The sequence below is a fragment of the Amblyraja radiata genome, chromosome 2 (assembly GCF_010909765.2).
Source record: "Amblyraja radiata isolate CabotCenter1 chromosome 2, sAmbRad1.1.pri, whole genome shotgun sequence".
NCBI lineage: Eukaryota > Metazoa > Chordata > Chondrichthyes > Rajiformes > Rajidae > Amblyraja > Amblyraja radiata.
Window position 1 is genome coordinate 82,738,631 of NC_045957.1, and position 18,643 is coordinate 82,757,273.

Sequence of the window (18,643 nt, forward strand, 5' to 3'; positions counted from 1 at the left end):
GAACAGCAACACAGTCAGGTTCCTCTTCAAGTCACACTGAGACATCCAACCAAGACATACGTAACCATTCCTCTTGTCTAAATCTTGCAACTCTCTGCCCCTCAATGCCAAGAAGAACCCTCACAGAGGTCAGCATTAAGAGAGGGTCAATAAGAGAGGGCAGCACGGTGGCGCAGTGGTAGAGTTGCTGCCTTTCGGCACTTGCAGCGCCGGAGACCCGGGTTCGATCCCGACTGCGGGTGCTGTCTGCATGGCGTTTGTACGTTCTCCCTGTCACCGCGTGGGTTTTCTCTGAGATCTTTGGTTTCCTCCCACACTCCAAAGACGTACAGGTCTGTAGGTTAATTGGCTTAGTATAAGTGTAAATTGTCCCTAATATGTGTAGGATAGTGTTAATGCGCGGAGATTGCTGGTCGGCACGGACTCGGTGGGCCGAAGGGCCTGTTTCCACGCTTTCTCCCTAAACAAAAAATAAATTAAACTAAAATTCCTAACCTTATCAGTGAAGTTTATTTTAGTTTAGAGATACAGTGAGGAAACTGGCCCTTCCATCCATTGAGGAGGCGCCAACTAACAATTGTCCATATATTAGTAATACTATATGACATATATATATATATATATATATGGGTGTTTCCGTAAATAAGGGGACCAACCTGTAACATGGGTGGCCAAATTTGAACGTTATTAAATCATAATGAAATACCACAGCATTAAAAATGGGCCTACCTATGATTCTTTTGAGCCAATTTGTGATCGTCCAAAATTTGACCAAAATTTCCCCTATCAAAATTTGAAAAAAAAAACGAGAATTTTATTTTAATGATTTCTCAGCTCCCTTAAGGCGAGTGCAGGAGACTGCACTCGCCACATGATCGCCACATGGTCGCTACATGTTCGCTGGTGGTCTCTGGTGAGTCTCCTTCATGGTTGCGAGGAGTTCCCGCATTCTGGGAACTAGTCACGGCCTCAGTATGGTCGCCGCACATTTTTCAACATGATAAAAAAATTCCTGTGACCAAAAATCGATAATCCTGTAATCGTAGGTGCAGTTGTAGTGGGGTTGCCATGTAGTTATGAACAGTCGAGGTAGTCGTAGGTAGTTTTAGTTAATCGCCTTTGCTGACCGGACATTTTCATTGGCTCATTGGGGAAAAAAAACGTAAGCACGAGTTTTCAGAACCAAGGATAATCGACCGGTAATGTTGAATGCCTGCCAAACTTCACAGCTGTGTATCACTGGCTTATTAAAAGTTGGCTGGCTTCTTAAAAGTGTCTCCACTCCTTCTCCCCCCTTCTCTTTCCCCTTCGTACCCCCCCCCCCCCCTCCTCTTTTAAAGGACTTATTATACACTGTGCTAGCCGTCTTAACCTTCCTGTTCATTGCGGTATATATGGGTGTTTCCGTAAATACAGCACTCAGTCGTGAAACTGAAGGTCTCCAAACTTCCAGGTTATATATATATTTCCTGTTGTTTATATATATATATATATATATACATATATATATATATGATATGATAAACTTTATTCATCCCTGGAGGAAATTGGCCTGCCAACAGTCATAACTGAAGAAGGGTCTCAACCCAAAACATCACCCATTCCTTCTCTCCAGAGATGCTGCCTGTCCCGCTGTTACTCCAGCTTTCCGTGTCTATCTTCAGTCACAACACACAACAAGGTACACGAAGACTTGAAATTAAAAGTGTAAAAAAAGAAAAGAACAAGTGCTTGTTGGCTGGCTGCCGTGTGCACAGCGCGTAAACCGGAATGAGCAAACGAACAAACAAACAAACAAACAAACAAACGAACGAACACAGACTTATCCCCTGGGCAGAGGATTCTAAACTAGAGTGCTCCTCCCCTCCCACATCGAGTTCCACTTTGTTCTCCCACCGTCCTCATGGCAGTCCCCCCATGCTGGGTCCCCATTGTCTTCCCCTCCACCTCCCCTCCCTAACTCTCCACCACCACCGAGGTTCCTGCTGCTGCTGCCAATGCTCCATTGCCACCAATGCTCCATTGCCGCCGAAGCTCCCATTGCAGCCAAGGCCTCACCACCGCCGAGGATCCTGTTGCCATTGAAGCTCAAGCTGCCACTAAGGCTCCCGCTGCCACCGCCTGGGCTCCCATCACCGCCGTCGCTGAGGCTCCTTCGGCTCAGACAGGCTTCGCCGCCCGGCTTCTCCACCGTTCGCTGGGAGGCCTGTGGGGCGAGTCAATCCTACCCTGCCTATTTATATATATATATATATGTGTATCACCGATGCTCACATACTAAAAATAAAATATTAAAAATGAGGAACTCATACTTGAGTGTTAAGGAAAAATAATGCTCATCCTTGTAACTAATGAGGTTTATTTCCTAGAAAGCACACCAATGCCTTTACTTCCAGAGGAGGCTGAGGAGATTTGGCATGTTTCCAATAACTCTTACAAACTTCGACAAATGCTCCAAAGAAATCATGCTGTCCAGTTGCATCACAGCTTGGTTTGGGAACCGTTCTGCCCAACACCGCAAGATATCACAGAGAGATGTGGATGTACAGTAGCCTAGTCCATCACACAGGCCAGACTTCCCACCATTGACTCCTACTAAATTCTGCGCTTCATATCTTCCCCTTAGCTCTATCTATTGTACTTGAGTTTTACTTGATTGCATTGATGTACTGCATATCTGATTTGTTTAAATAGCATGCAAAACAAAGCTTTCACTGTTCCTCGATGCACATGACAGTAATAAATGTAAACTGTTCTATGTTCTGTGTTCACAGCTACTCTGCATTGGAATCGCAGAATTTGACTTCTTGCAATGGGATACTTTTACATATGGGTGTCAATAACTTTTCCTGGTACAGTTGTACAATCAAATAAATATTTTCGATTGATTCAGGAGCATGCTCCCATCTGGTAGAAGGTACAGAAGCTTGATCTCCATACTCCAGGTTATTGCAAAGTCCTGTTCAGTTAACGGCAAATGAATGAAACATAGCAAACATTACAAATGCTTTTATGAACACCATCTACTTTCTTATCCCTCAACATTGTTCACATGCAGGGAAGGCTTCATAAAGACTTCGTAGGCAGGTTCAGACAGAAATCTGCTATGTTCTCCCTCATAGGTATAGTAGGAGGAAGAACAATGATAAAAATGGTAACAAAGCAATTAATATAGCACCTTTAACAACCTTGGATTCTCAGAGTCAATTAAGTATACTGATGTACAGACACTGTTCAAATCTAGAAAATGTAAAATGGGGTAATGGATTGAGGAACGTATCAAGTGTGACAACAAGGGTCCCTTGTAATGTTCTTGTTACCCTGCCACAGGAAGCATGTAATGGGACTGGAGAAGATACAGAAAAGATTAACAAAAGATGTTGCCACAGCGAAAGAGTTATGGTTATGGGGAAGAACCAGGCTGCAGCTGGTTATTTTAGAATCAAAGAAAGACATAATTGAAGTGTATTGAGTTTTTAGAGACTTTTTGTCAGCACAATTTTTAATATGGGCGATTGCATCTCACGATTTTGATTGAGTTTTTTGAAGATGGAACCAAAATGGTTAATGAGGGCAGACATTGCTTTTATGGATTTCTGCAAGGCATTTAACAAGGTTCCACGTGGTAGCTGCTCTGGAAGGTTAGATCCCATGGGATCCAAGAAGAGATACCTGATTGGATAGAAATGTGTCTTTGTGCAGAGAATCTAAACTCTGTAAACTAAACTAAACTAAAACTAAGCACCGGTGAGGCCACATTTGGAATATTGTGTTCAGTTTTGATCACCCTTTTATAGGAAAGATGTTATTAAGCTGGAAATACTGCAGAGAAAATTACGAGAAAGTTGTCAGCACTGCCGAGCCTGAGCTATAGGGAGAGCTTGCGCAGGTTAGTACTCTATTCCTTGAGGCATTAATGAGGTGATCTGAAAGATCTTTGTATGATTATGAGGGGAATAGATAGGGTAGATGCACAAAGTCTTTTATCCAGTGTAGGGGAATCAAGAACCAAAAGGCATAGGTTTAAAGTGAAAGGGGAAAGGTTTAATAGGATTCTGAGGGGCACATTTTTCTCACAGAGGGCGGTACGTATGTGGAATGAGCTGCCAGAGGAGGTACAGTAGTACAGTAGTTATAACAACATTTAAAAGACATTTGGACAGATACAAAGAAAGAAAGGATTTAGAGGGATATGGGTCAAATGCAGGCAGGTGGTACTAACGTAGATGGGGCACCTTGATTGGCATGGGCAAGCTGGGCAGAATGGCCTCTTTCTGTGCTATGCGACTCTATGACCCTATGATTTACACAGAGTAAGCAGAAAAGGTATATTTCCCCCGACAGAGAGGTCTGTTACTAAAGATAGATTTAACTTAATTGATAAAAAAATGAAATGAAGAAAACAGATATTTTACTTACCAAGGAGTACGTGTCTGTCACTCACTGCCTGAGATTGTGATGCAAGAAGTTCTCACCACATTTAAAAAAAGACCCAAGTGGGTACATGGCGAGTCACAGTATTGTTAAGGGGTTGGACAGGCTAGATGCAGGAAGATTGTTCCCCATGTTGGGGAAGTCCAGAACAAGGGGTCACAGTTTAAGGATAAGGGGGAAATCTTTTAGGACCGAGATGAGGAAAACATTTTTCACACAGAGAGTGGTGAATCTCTGGAATTCTCTGCCACAGAAGGTAGTTGAGGCCAGTTCATTGGCTATATTTAAGAGGGAGTTAGATGTGGCCCTTGTGGCTAAAGGGATCAGAGGGTATGGAGAGAAGGCAGGTACAGGATACTGAGTTGGATGATCAGCCATGATCATATTGAATGGCGGTGCAGGCTCGAAGGGCCGAATGGCCTACTCCTGCACCTATTTTCTATGTTTCTATGTTTCTATTGAGGACCAAGAGCTAGGCAGACAGATTAGCCTGAAGTCCATGGGTCTAATGGGCAAAAATACTTCTTTCTGCAGCCTACATTTCTATGTTTCTATCATTTAATGACTGAGTGTTCCCACTATTGTCAATTAGGTACTGTAAGCCCATCAATTATGACTAGTGTCATTCAAATACTGATATTAATTTATTTACCTGCTGTTAAAAATCCTCAGAGCTCCAAGTTAAGGTCTGGGGGTCTTAAAAGCCAACAAGAGAAGAAAGAATCTCTCAAATGAGAATCACATTACTGACAAAGATAAGCCCAGATAGAGGAGGAGCGAAAGGGAAACTGATTGAGAAATTATTGAGCAACTTATTGAGAAATCATAGCGAACTAAGTAATTTAAAAATATTACACTTACAATGGTTAGGGAAACATTGATCCAATATAATTCAACAGGATCCAACAGGAACAGATTTTCAAATTCTTCACCCAGAATTGTGAAAGGATAAACATATGATTCATGCAACCAGGACACTTATTTCACATCAGATCATCTTTATATTTCATGACCTGTCTGATTTTCAACCCTGTATTGCCCTTAGGTTTTTATCTCAGCAAATCGGAATGGATCCAGGTTAATTCTGAGGGTCAGAAAACACGGGAGATCCTGAAAATGCCATATTTTCAACAAAAGTAGAGGGGTGGTTCATCTTTTGCCATTCCTAGATATAGCAGAAAATCAAAGGTTGAATGGGGTGTTCCTTGGCTTTCCTGATAGGCAAGGCAGCATATATGCAGAAAGCCTATTCAGGTTGCAGTCTGGGACTCTAGCTATGACCAATATTCCTTTACTCTCTCGCAAAGGAACAATAAAAATGTATGAACGTTTTTTAAATCTCAGTAAAGATTCAGTCAACACAGGATAAGTAGAGTTCAAGCTGGCTCCTTGGTCTCACCAAAGATCCAAATAACCCCAGAATGTTTAATATCAAGATCACAAAAGCAAAATACTCCAAAGTTTGGAAGTGGGTAAATCGAAAAAATGCTGGATAAACTCAGTGGGTCAGGCAGCCTATGTGGAGTGAGGAAGAGTGTCTCAGATGCCTGATTACACTTCCAATGAAAGGCAATTGATCTGAATTATTCACCCCATTTCTCTGTTCACGGGGTGTTTCCAACATTTGCCACTTTTTAATTACTTGTGAAGTATATCACAAAGTGACATTTCATCAGCTCAACTCAAAGCAATCAAATTGTTTAAAGGTGATATTGGAAAACGTGCTGAAGTTCAGTCTAAATTCTCAGACTGAGTCCGAACAAAGCCATGGAAATTCAAAAGCGGGCCTCATTCTGATTCCAGTTGCAGTATTGTTGCTGCAAGGAACACAATACAACTCACTCAATTGGTCACATCAGAAGCTGATTCAATCTAAAGAAGACTTTGTCTTACTGAACAGAAGAGAGTCAATTAACTGCTTATGGGAAAACTCATCGTGACTTGTGAATCCTTATTGACACCACAGTGAGGGGCTTGTTCTTGTCTGGGCTTTCAGTTCTGTAGTTGTGCAGTCATCCACAGTCTGCCACACAGCTGAGCTGCTGTTTGGTTGAACTGCTATTCTGAGACGTCATCGGGTGATACTGCGCGCGGCAGCCTCGCCAGCAGTCTGTTCGTCCTTTCACCCTTTTTGTTATTTTTAGTCTGTTTAAAAGTATGTTCCTGGAGGTTTCTTAGTCTTTTTTATGTGGGGGAGGTGGGGAGGGGAAGGGGGTTATCTAATGGGTAATCTTTTATGGGGCATTTCACGGACCAAATTTTGTATAACAAGATTTACTACATCCATTGGCTTCCTTGTTATCTAACATGCTCGTTACTTTGTCAAAGAAGTAATCAATTGGTTGAACACAATTTCTCATCCATAAAATTATACTCTCTCAGCTGTATAAGTATTCTGTTACCATTTCCTTCATTTTCCTAACAAACTGTCTTGAAGTCATTTTCACCCCCAATATTTTCAGTATTTTGCTGTCTTCCTCTCACCTGGGACTTTTCTGAAATGCAAAGTCCAATAACTATATATTTCAGCAATAATATTCTATTTAATGTGATCTTGAGAGTACATAATATTTTCTGTGGTATTCATAAGACAACAATGATAAAAAGATCTTTGCTTTGATTGCACCTACCAACACGCATACATTATTATATTACAGTTAATATGTAACAAGGGCAAATTTTTGTTCCAATGCTCCCCATTCTGAATTATTTTTACATTGAAGTGATTGAAATCCAAGTGAAGTTTAAATGGCATCAGAAAAATAAAACCTCCGGAATGGATGATATTCATTACGTGGTTGGTTGGGGTCAGTATCAGAACAATTACTATATTAAACTTTGAATCTTCAGATGTCCTGGTTCAAGCTAAAACTAAAGACAAATAATAACCTCCTCACACATTCGCCTGCAAATATCTCTGTCACTCCTTTAAAATATGCCCCTTCTTTGAACAAGCTCTTAAACATCGCATCTGGATCAGTTTCCATCTGATTACACTCCTTGAGGATGTTCATCTACGTGTTCAATTAATAAAACAACGAGATTGGGGACATTTCTATTTAACCTGTCAAAGGAATTTTGGGGGGGGGAGGATGTGGGGGGGGGGGGTGGTTTAGAAATAGTCAGTGAGGTAAACATAATAGTAGAGGGCAAATGACAATAGTGCTACCTTCCCAATATTTAACTGAAGGAAATAATGGGTTATCGGGGCTGTATGTTGTGACAGACAGCCTGGCACCTTGCAAGTCATTTTAATATTACACTTATCCCCACCCCCCTGGATATTCCGGATTAATAAATTACAGTTTAGTCAACTAATTACAAATCAGGCTAATTACAAATCAATAACATTGGCCAGCTCTGAAACATGAAGCGCCGAGCACAGGGACGTGCAGTCAGGGGAGGCAGATCCTCACCTGTCATACTCCCAATGAAAATAGCTGTTAAAAAAAGTAAAGATAATAATAAAATAAAATAAAATAAATATAAAGATTTTTCTACTGATCTGTGTTATAAATGTCATTTCTATATGAATCTAATCATTTTTTATAGTAAAAATCGCAACATTTTCGCAGCTCCGCTGCAAATACACGGAGAGATGAGGTGAGGCAGCAGCATGCTGACTCCCCTCGGATTGCGCAACCCCTCAGAAACTGCATGGAGCGCGGGCAATAAGCATGTGCCTGGTACCATCTATATGTATGTCACCAAAGTAATGTGTGTAAACCCCGTCATTACATGGCCTTATCTTCCATAGTCCAGGTAACGTATTTCACATATAAAGATATTAAATTTGTCCTCGCTGGTCTCACATAAAACTGCATTGAAAAAGCTCCAGGGGAGGCAGCGATCACATCTGCCTCACTGAGTGGGTGTGTCTTGACCCCAGTGGAGGAAGAGCGTGCGTCAATTACGTAAGCTCAGCACACATAATAGACGCTACCTCACTCTCTTTCCACGTCAGCTAGCTTCAGCAGTGGCGGCACAGACCAAAGATCATGGAGCGGAACAAGATACGCCACTTGGGAAGGTAGACTTTGTCGGTACATTAGAAAGTTATTAGATTTTTTTTAAATAGATCTATACTTATCACAATAATAAAGTCATCAATTTTTGTACTTCTGTACATTTTTGTTTAGTTCATGTAAGGCAGGCGTCTACAAAATATGGCCCGCGGGACACATCAGGCCCACCACCTGATTTTTCAAGCTCAGATTCAAGTCGGGGAGCGTGGCGGCCCAGGGCTGCTCTTAGTGTTGTTACCGGCTAGATCCCTTGAATTGTCAGAGCCGAGACATCACTGGGCCGCAGTGAAGAAGGGTGCAATGGTGGGGGGGTTCGGCTGCGGTCAGAATGGGATGGCTGCGGGTTATAACGTGCCATCGTTCCTCTCCCCTTCTCTCTCTCTCCCCATTCTCTCTCTCTCCCCATTCTCTCTATTTCCCCATTCTCTCTCTCTCCCCATTCTCTCTCTCTCTCTCCTCTCTCTCTTCCCATTCTCTCTCACTCTCCTTTCTCTCTCTCTCCCTCCCTTCTCTTCTCTATTCCTCCCTCCCAGCCACGGCTCCACCCCTCTCTCTCCTCGGGGAGACGCGGTGATAAATACAGGGAGGGCCGGGCCACTGATACTAGCCAGTGCCTCCCCAGCCATTGACCTCACCACACGTCACTGGTTGAGCATTGGGATCCAGACATCATGGACAACTGGCCTCAGGTCCCCACTCACATCTGGCAGTGTTCTCTGTCCGAACCAGGGGCCATGGAGCGTTTCTGAAAGTGGGGGGGCTGAGTGATCACTAATCACTGGCCGTGGGGGTACCTGGCAAGGGAGTGCAGCGACTGAGTGGGGGGAGGGTGTGGGAGGGGGGTGACCCCCCCCCCTCCCACAGTAGGGACTTTTTGAAATTTGATGTATTAAAATCATGTCAGTGCATTGTAGAAGTAATATTTCAATGTTTTTTGTTTCTTAAGAGGTAACTTTTTAAGGGGTAACTTTTTCTGCACAAAGGGTGTTGGGTGTGTGGAACAAGCTGCCAGAGGAGGTAATTGAGGCAGGGACTATCCCAACATTTAAGAAACAGTTAGACTGATACATGGATAGGATCGGCTTGGAGGGATATGGACCAAAAGCAGGCAGTGAAGTGGGACATGTTGGCGGGTGTGGGTAAGTTGGGCCGAAGGGCCTGTTTTCACACTGTATCACTCTATGACTACATTATACCTCCACCATGCATGAATGCTTCAAAATCAAGTGGTCGAGTTTTATTGCCATATACACAAGCATAGAAACATAGAAAATAGGTGCAGGAATAGGCCATTTGGCCCTTCTAGCCAGCACTGTTGTTCAATATGATCATGGCTGTTCATCTAAAATCAGTACCTCTTTCCTGTTTTTTCACAATATCTCTTGATTTCGTTAGCCCCAAGAGCTAAATGTAACTCTCTCTAGTGAATTGGCCTCCACTGCCTTCTGTGGCAGAGAATTCCACAAATTAACAACTCTCTGGGTGAAGAAAGTTTGTCCTCATCTCAATCCTAAATGGCCTACCCCTTATTCTTAAACTGTGACCTCTGGTTGTGAACTTCCCCAACATCGGGACCATTTTTCCTGCAGTAAGTGAAAATCTAGCAGGCTCCAGCTACTGGTTGTCCTCTAGGATGCACCGAGCCGCAGCCTGGTCCATGCTTGTCACCTGGGCGAATTTGGCACAGAGACTCTCACGGCCGCAGCGCAACACTTCCGACGCCTCCGACAGCCCAGGACTCTTGCACTGAGGTAGCTCTATGGCCAGAGCTGCAGCGAGACTCGCCAGCCCGGCAAACACTCGCCAGCCCCGGCTCCACGTCCACCGCTGCCCATGCCGCTGCTTCTGCTGCCATCCCTCCCTCCGCCCCGGCTCTCTAACATCCACGACCAGGTTGCTCAGAGCACAGCAGCACCTCGTCCAAAGCCAGGTACATTGAATCATGACTAGCCAAAAATGACAGCGTGAGAAATTCTGTGATCAGCTTAAGAGTGTGAGAATAGGGTGAAATACGTGAGACTTGGCAGCTCTGTTTAAGGTGAAGGGGAAAAGATTTAAAAGGAATCTGAGGGGTAACATTTTTACACAAAGGGTGGTGGGTGTATGGAACAAACTGCCAGAGGAGGTCGTTAAGGCAGGGACTGTCCCAACATTTAAGGCAGGGACTATCCCAACATTTAAGAAACAGTTAGACAGGTACATGGATAGGACAGTTTTTGGAGGGATATGGACCAAATGTGGGCAAGTTGGGCCAAAGGGCTTGGTTACATACTGTTTCAATTTATGACTATGATTCTAATAGCCTCTTTTTATGTTGTAAATATCAAATAGAACATTAATTGAAAAATACAGCACATGAACAGACTCCTTGCCGAACATGATGCCATATTAAACTAGTCTCTGCCTGCATGTGATCCATATCACTCCATCCACTCATGGTCATGTGCCTATCAAAAAGCCTCTTAAATAAGTTTGTCATAAGTGATAGGAGCAGAATTAGGCCATTCGGCCCATCAAGTCTATTCTGCCATTCAATCATGGCTGATCTATCTTTCCATCTTAACCCCATTCTCCTGCTTCTTTACATGGCCCCTGACACCTGTACTAATGACGAATATAAATATCTCTGTATTAAAAATATCCATTGATGTGGCCTCCATAGCCTTCTATGGCAATGAATTCCACAAATGCAGCAAAAAAAAGAATATAACTATAGAAATTCCTCTTCTTCTCCTTCCTAAAGGAATGTCCTTTAATTCCTGAGGCTCCACATCCACTCTATCCAGGCCTTTCATAATTCGGCGAGTTTCAATGGATTCCCCTCATCCTTCTATACTCCAGTGCAGTGTTTCCACTTTGAAGGAAATTACCCAAAATTTGGGAAATTCTGGTTGTCTTCGGGTAATTTTAGGGAAATGAAATAATTTCGGGAAATTTACGCATCTGGCCCACGGAGGGGTGTAATGGTAATACACACAGCGCTGACAGTTTGGTGCTCAAAGGTTTAAACAGAGCGCTGTCAGTTTAACGCATGGGAATTTAAACAAAGAGCTGTCAGCTGCAGTGCTATGGGTTCTAAATGTAGCATTACCGGCTGCAGCGCTATGGGCTTTAAACACAGCACTATGGGCTTTGCACATAGCACTATGACCACAGCGCATTGGGTCACAGACTGTTCTGGAACATTCTCGTATAACAATGAGTCTTTGGAATTCTCTTTCTCAGTGGAAGTTGAGCCTTTGATTATTTTCAGGCAGTGGTAGAATTCTGGATATGCCTAGAGGTGAAAGGTTACCAGTGGGATTGCAGTTACATTGGGATTGGCCTTGATTTCACAGAATAGTGGGTGGGCTCAAGGGGCAGAGAGGGAGTGAGGGAGGGAATTAGAGAGGGCGGGAGAAAAAAAGGAAGGAGAGAGGAAGGAAGAGAGAGAAAGGGAGGAAGAGAGGGAGCGAGGGAGAGAGGGAGGGAGGGAGGGAGAGAAAGAGGGAGAAATAGAGAGAAAAGGTGAGAGGAAGGGAGGGGAGGGGGAGAGAGGAAGGGAGGGGAGTAAGAGGGAAGGGAGGGAGATGGAGGGAGGGAGAGGGAGGGAGGGAGAGGGAGGGAGGGAGAGGGAGGGAGAGAGAGGGAGGAGGGAGAGAGAGAGAGAGGGAGGGAGAGGGAGCGAGGGGGGAAGAGAGAGACGGAGAGGGATGGAGGGAAAGAGGGAGGGAGTGAGAGGGAGGGAGGGAGAGTAGGAGGGAGAGAGAGCAGAGACTGAGACATGAGAGCACGTTGAAAAAATGAAGATAACAAAAGTTGTTGGAGACAACGAAAGCTGCCTTGCATAACACTCCACAAGTGAGTAACGGAAGCAGGCAGATACAGTGTAGTTACATAGATCTGTTTTGCCTTGTTCTTCTTTGTGTTGTTAACCTGTGCTTGCAAAAAATACCAACAACAAATAGCACGCAGGAAGCATTTTGAAAATTTCAGGAATACCATCAAATTTCAGGAAATTTGAGATTCTATTTCGGGAATTTTTTTTTTGAGGTGTGGAAGCACTGACTCCAGCGAGTTGAGGCCAGTGTCGTTAAACGCTGATCATATGTTAACCTGTTATCACGTTTGCCTCCCCCACAACCCTGGCATTATGTTCCAGGAACACACTACTCTGTGTAAAGAATATTGCCCCACCCATCTCCCTTAACTTTTGCTCCCCTCATCTTAAAGCTCTGCCCTCTAGTCCTTGACATTCCCAATGACTGTCTACCCTATCAATGCCTCTCATAATTTCATAAACTTCTATCCGGTCGCCCGTCAGTCTCCAATACTCCAGAGAAAACAATCCACGTTCATCCATCCTCTCCTTGTAGCTAATACCCTCTAATCCAGGCAGGATTTGCGTAAATCTCTTGTGCACCTCTCCAAAACCTACACATTTTTCCTGTAATGGGGCAAGCAGAACTGCACACAATACTCAGGTGCAGCCTAACCAAAGTGCTATAAAACTGCAACCTGACTACGAATAAAAGGGTATCTGCTCAAAATGCATCACGATGCATATATTTGCCACATTCCTCACGTATATCCCCACCAAGCTCCTTAACTACCGCACCATTATCCAGAAAAGTGATTGAGATGGGCAGGCAGATTGATATCATGCATGTACTGTAGGTAACAAGGGGAGAGGTGTCTAATGTATGCACCAGCAGAGCATCCCAGAAAACAGCGCATATCTTGCAGAATACTTTCGAGAAGATGGTGGTATGATTTGTGGATCCTCGGCATTCCATGTCGACAATCGGTACCTTGATTTAACTGACGTACGGGTGCTGTCTAGTGGAGTTTGCATGCTCTCATTGTGACCACATTGGTTTTCTCTGGGGTTCCAGTTTCATCCCATATAACAAATACATGCAGGTTTGTAGGTTAATTGGCTTCTGTAAAATTGCCCTTTGCGTCTAGGATGCGTAAGTGGTAAAACCTAGAACTTGTTTAGCGGTGATTGATGGGAACTCGGTAGGCCAAAGGACCTGTTTCCATTCTGTATTAAGCTTTTCCCATGTATCATGTTCATGCTGTTCTCTGTATCCATCCAGTTCCAAGCGGTACACATACACATACATTAATAGCGCTGAAGTAGAGATGGTTGAAAGCTTCAGGTTCCTGGGAGTAAATATCACCAGCAACCTATCCTGGACCACCCATATTGAATCAATAAAGCATGCCTACTTCCTTAGAAGGCTTAGGAATTTCAAAGGTTTCAAAGGTCTTTTATTGTCACATGTGCCAATGAAGGTACAGTGATATTTGATTTAACATACAGTAATTAAAAAAGCAACAAGACACACAACTACATCAAAGTTAACATAAACATCCACCACAGCGGATTCCCAACATTCCTCACTGTAATGGAAGACAAAAAAAATTCAATCTTCCTCTTTATTCTCCCGCAGTCAGGGCAGTCAAACCATCCGTCGGGGCGAGTGGAGCTCCTGCAGCCAGCGGTCGAGGCTCCCGCGTAGGGGCGATCGAAGCTCCCACGTCGGGGAGATCGCAAACTCCCGCGTCGGGTAGGTCGAAGCTCATGCGGCTTGGAGTTCCCAAAGTCAGTCTCTAACCAGAGACCGCAAAGGAATCACGAGCTCCATGATGGTATGTCTACAGGCACCCGCGGTGGAACTCTCAAAATCGGTCTCCGGCAAAGGCCGCCAACTCCTCGATGTTAGGCCACGGTGAGGATGGAGATATGATACGGAAGAATATTGCATCTCCGTCGAGGTAAGAGATTAGAAAAAGTTTCTCCCAAACCCCTCCCAACCCCCCACAAAAACAAGCTAAAGAACACTAAAAACACACATTTAACACATACTAATAAAACTCAAAGAAGGAAGAAACAGACAGACTGTTGACGAGGCAGCCATTGCTGGCGCCATTTCTGCATGTCCCCAACAACTCTCACCAACCTCTACAGATGCAACACAGAAAGCTTTTGATCAGGATGCATCGCAGCAAGGTATGGGAACAGCTCAATCCACAATTGCGGAGCGGTGTGATCGGGGCACAGACCACCATGCACCATTGACTCCATCTATACCACACTGCCTCAGCAAGGCCGGCAGCAAATTCAAGGGCGTTTCACCCCGGGAAGAGGTACAGAGTGTACATCAGGCAAGAGGTACAGAAATGTGAAAACGCATACCTTACATTCCTTCTCTCCAGAGATGCTGCCTGTCCCGCTGAGTTACTCCAGCTTTTTGTGTCTATCTCCAGATATAGGGGCAGTTTCTCCCCAGCCGCTATCAGGCACCTGAACTCCAGCTAGAGAGCAGTCCTGACCTCCCAACTACTTTATTGGCGACACTTGAATTATCTTTAATTGGACTTTATCTTGCAGTAAATGCTATATCCTTTACCATGTATCTGTACACTTTGGACAGCTCAATTGTTATTATGTATAATCTTTCTTCTGCAACTGCAACTGCAACTTTCACTGCAACTTCAAAGAATTGTTTTATATACTTTGAGACAGGGGTTAACATAGAAACATAGAAACATAGAAAATAGGTGCAGGAGGAGGCCATTTGGCCCTTCGAGCCAGCACCGCCATACATTGTGATCATGGCTGATCGTCCCCTATCAATAACCCGTGCCTGCCTTCTCCCCATATCCCCTGACTCCACTAGCCCCTAGAGCTCTATCTAACTCTCTCTTAAATCCATCCAGTGACTTGGCCTCCACTGCCATCTGTGGCAGGGAATTCCATAAATTCACAACTCTCTGGGTGAAAACTTTTTTTCTCACCTCAGTCTTAAATGACCTCCCCTTTATTCTCAGACTGTAGCCCCTGGTTCTGGACTCGCCCAACATTGGGAACAATTTTCCTGCATTTAGCTTGTCCAGCCCTTTTATAATTGTATATGTTTCTATAAGATCTCCCTCATCCTTCTAAACTCCAGTTAAAATAAGTCTAGTCTTCTCAATCTTTCCTCATATGAAAGTCCCGCCATCCCAGGGATCAATCTCATGAACCTACGCTGCACTGCCTCAATAACAAGGATGTCCTTCCTCAAATTAGGAGACCAAAGCCGTACACAATACTCCAGATGTGATCTTACCAGAGCCCTATACAGAGGGTTGTGGTTGTTATTCTGCAAATATAATCTTGATGTCATTAATAGCAAATGCAATTAAGAAAATAGTAATGTACTGCTTCTTGACAACAGATCACTTTGCACAGCAAGAATTCAGATCTGAATGGTCTTAGAATGGTCTTCGTGGCACAATGTTGCGACGGTAAAGTTGCTGTCAGCACCACAGGCCAAATAAATATTTGATGCATTTTTCGTTAGATTGTATAGAAACATAATATTCCAGACCTTAGCAATACATCAAAGTTGGTGGTGAAAGGTAATCTGATGAAAAGTTAGCAATCTGAAACATTAACTGTTTCTATCCACACAAATGCTGCGTATTCTTGCAGAGTATACTTGCTGAGTATTCTATAGACATCTGTTTTATTATAGTAACTATTGTTTAAAAGATCTTTAAAATATGAATTGCATTATACATATATTGCATCAATAGAGAGAGGCAAGTGGAAATCAAAAGTGGGCAACAAAAGCTTTTCACTATACCGCGGTACACGTGACAATAAACAAAACTGAACTGAAATATTTTTGACAAAGACTTGCAGAGGTCCTTAGGAAGCGTATTTAGAAAATTCAACTTGAAAATTTATATTCATTTCTTTGTGATTATTTATAAAACCCCTTTAATTGAGAATAGGAATCGTTTTTCTGACCAATTTCTATTTTATTACATGTATTCAACCCAAGGCACATAGGCAATGTCTGTACATCGCTTTGAATTCCTTTCAAATTAATTCATGTTTCAGTGCAACATAAACCAGCATTTACTACCCTTGCCTGTATCCAGCCTCATTTTGTTTACGATTGCTGAGAGCAGCTTTCAATTTTTACTCAATCTGTTCTGCAGACACATCAATTCCTGGGGGAGGCAGCACTTTCACTGAGACTCGCTCCCAACGTCAGAGGAAGAAATGAATCAATATTGGCTGTTCTTATCCTTTCCTCTGATTAATCTTGTTTGTGCTTCAGTGGAATCACTTGTGCCATGTAAGCTACAATTATCATCGTCTGGTGTTGCATGTCAGTTCTGCATAGGTTTGTATATTGCGCACACAGCGAGGACACACACACACGGCAGGGACACACACATAGGTGCATGCTATTTGCAGGTTTGTTAGATTATTTGATGCTCCAACCAATTCTTAAATATGTTACAATTGACCCTTGCTGTGAATAGTGAGGGTCAACAGCGAGGGCAGGCAACTGAAGGGTGATCTTATGTGTATAAAATTAGGAGGGGCATAGATAGAGGGAATGTACAGAGGGTTTTTCTTTTACCCAGGGAAGGGGAATCAAGAACCTGAGGATATAGGTTTAATGTGAGAGAGGCAAGATTTAATAGAAATCTGAATGGCAACCTTTTCAACCAGAGGGTGGTGGGTATAACAGCATTTAAAATACACTTCAACAACTACATGGATAGGAAAGGTCAAGAGAGATATGGACTGAACACAGGCAAATGAGGCTAGCTTAGATGGGCATCTTGGTCGAAACAGATGAGCTGGGTGAAAGGTCAGCTTTCATACCACCATAATTCTATTAGTCAAAATAATCTGAAATAGTAAATGATTTTAACCTTTACAATGTTTAGAATTTTGACTTAAGAATTGAGAATTTAGTTAGACAATTTTAGAAAACAAAAGGAAAAGTTTAAAACAGTAGGCCAAACAGTCTGTCAAACCAGCTTTGACATTAGGAAGATCATGACTTTTCTTTATCAGTCTGAGCACTTTAAGTTAAGGGCTGATAACTACTGCCCACTATCTAACTCTGTCGCTGAGGTGCAGCGATAATATCTTCATATGTTTGGAATCAGATATTTCCATCTTTCCACATGTGATAGCTTAGTTTCCCCGAAGATAAACTAGGAAAAAATTGAGCAAATCAGTTATGAAACCCGTTATAGCTTTATTCTGTAAAGCACAAATGTGTAAAATGTAAAATGTACCAATGTGCAGACTCACTTAAGGATTGCTTCTCTAAATATAATATGACACAAACTCAAATTCAAGGTGTACTCATCCTTTACTAAATGAAATAACTCATAACCAATCAATGAATTTGCAACGGGCAGCTCTAAACCTTGCCCTGAAGGCTCGTTACAGATCTGTAAATCTCTGTACAGCCATTGCACCCATAGCTGTACCTGGCTGTGACCTGCGTCTAATTTTTTAGATTACTCTCTGTTTTTGTTGAGGAGTGAACCAGGGATTCCCCAGCGATTCCTAACAAGTTGGGGGTTACATGCAGTTTGCATGTACGATCACTTGTTCCCAGAAGACACTATCCAAGTTGGGTCCCTGTCACTCACCCGTTGGGTCCCCGTCACATGGGATGCCTGGTCCCCCAATGGAACCCGTTCCCCATCGTAAGATTCCACCACTCACCCACAGCCCCCAACTGTGATGGTCAGTTTAAACTTTAAAAATAATGCAATTGCACTAAGATTTAATGTGATGAAGGTGCGACCGACAAGGCCAAATCTAATCATTAAACTTTGCTATGCTGGGTTAGGCTGGCAGATTCTTCCCCTTTGTTATCCAAATCTAATCATTAAACTTTGCTGTGCTGGGTTAGGCTGGCAGATTCTTTCCCTGAAGGACATTTGCTGTGAAGGACTCAGTGTTCTGGGATGGAAACATTGTAGCCGGTAGGGCATTGTGACGTCATAAACCTCGCACCACCTCGCCCAGGACCCACAGCAACTGACGTCTCTTTAAAACGTTAAAATCTCCCCCACTACGTCCCTCTCCTTACAACAGAGATCAGCAGCAGAGAGCAACAGAGATCACATTGTGATGTCATTTTCGGTTTTCTGAATCATCACAGCAGCTTGTGTAAATGAGATCCCATTGTGATTGGATGACTGTGAAATGGCATTGTGACATCATCACTGGAAGCTGCTAGAAAATTCTAACTCTCACAGGCATTTATTATGTTCAAAGTTGGCTTTTTTACAACCTTGAAATATCAATAACATGAAATATAACATCAAATGTGAGGAAACTTTATACGAACGACTACGGGAAAAGGCTGAATGGGCTGTCCCAC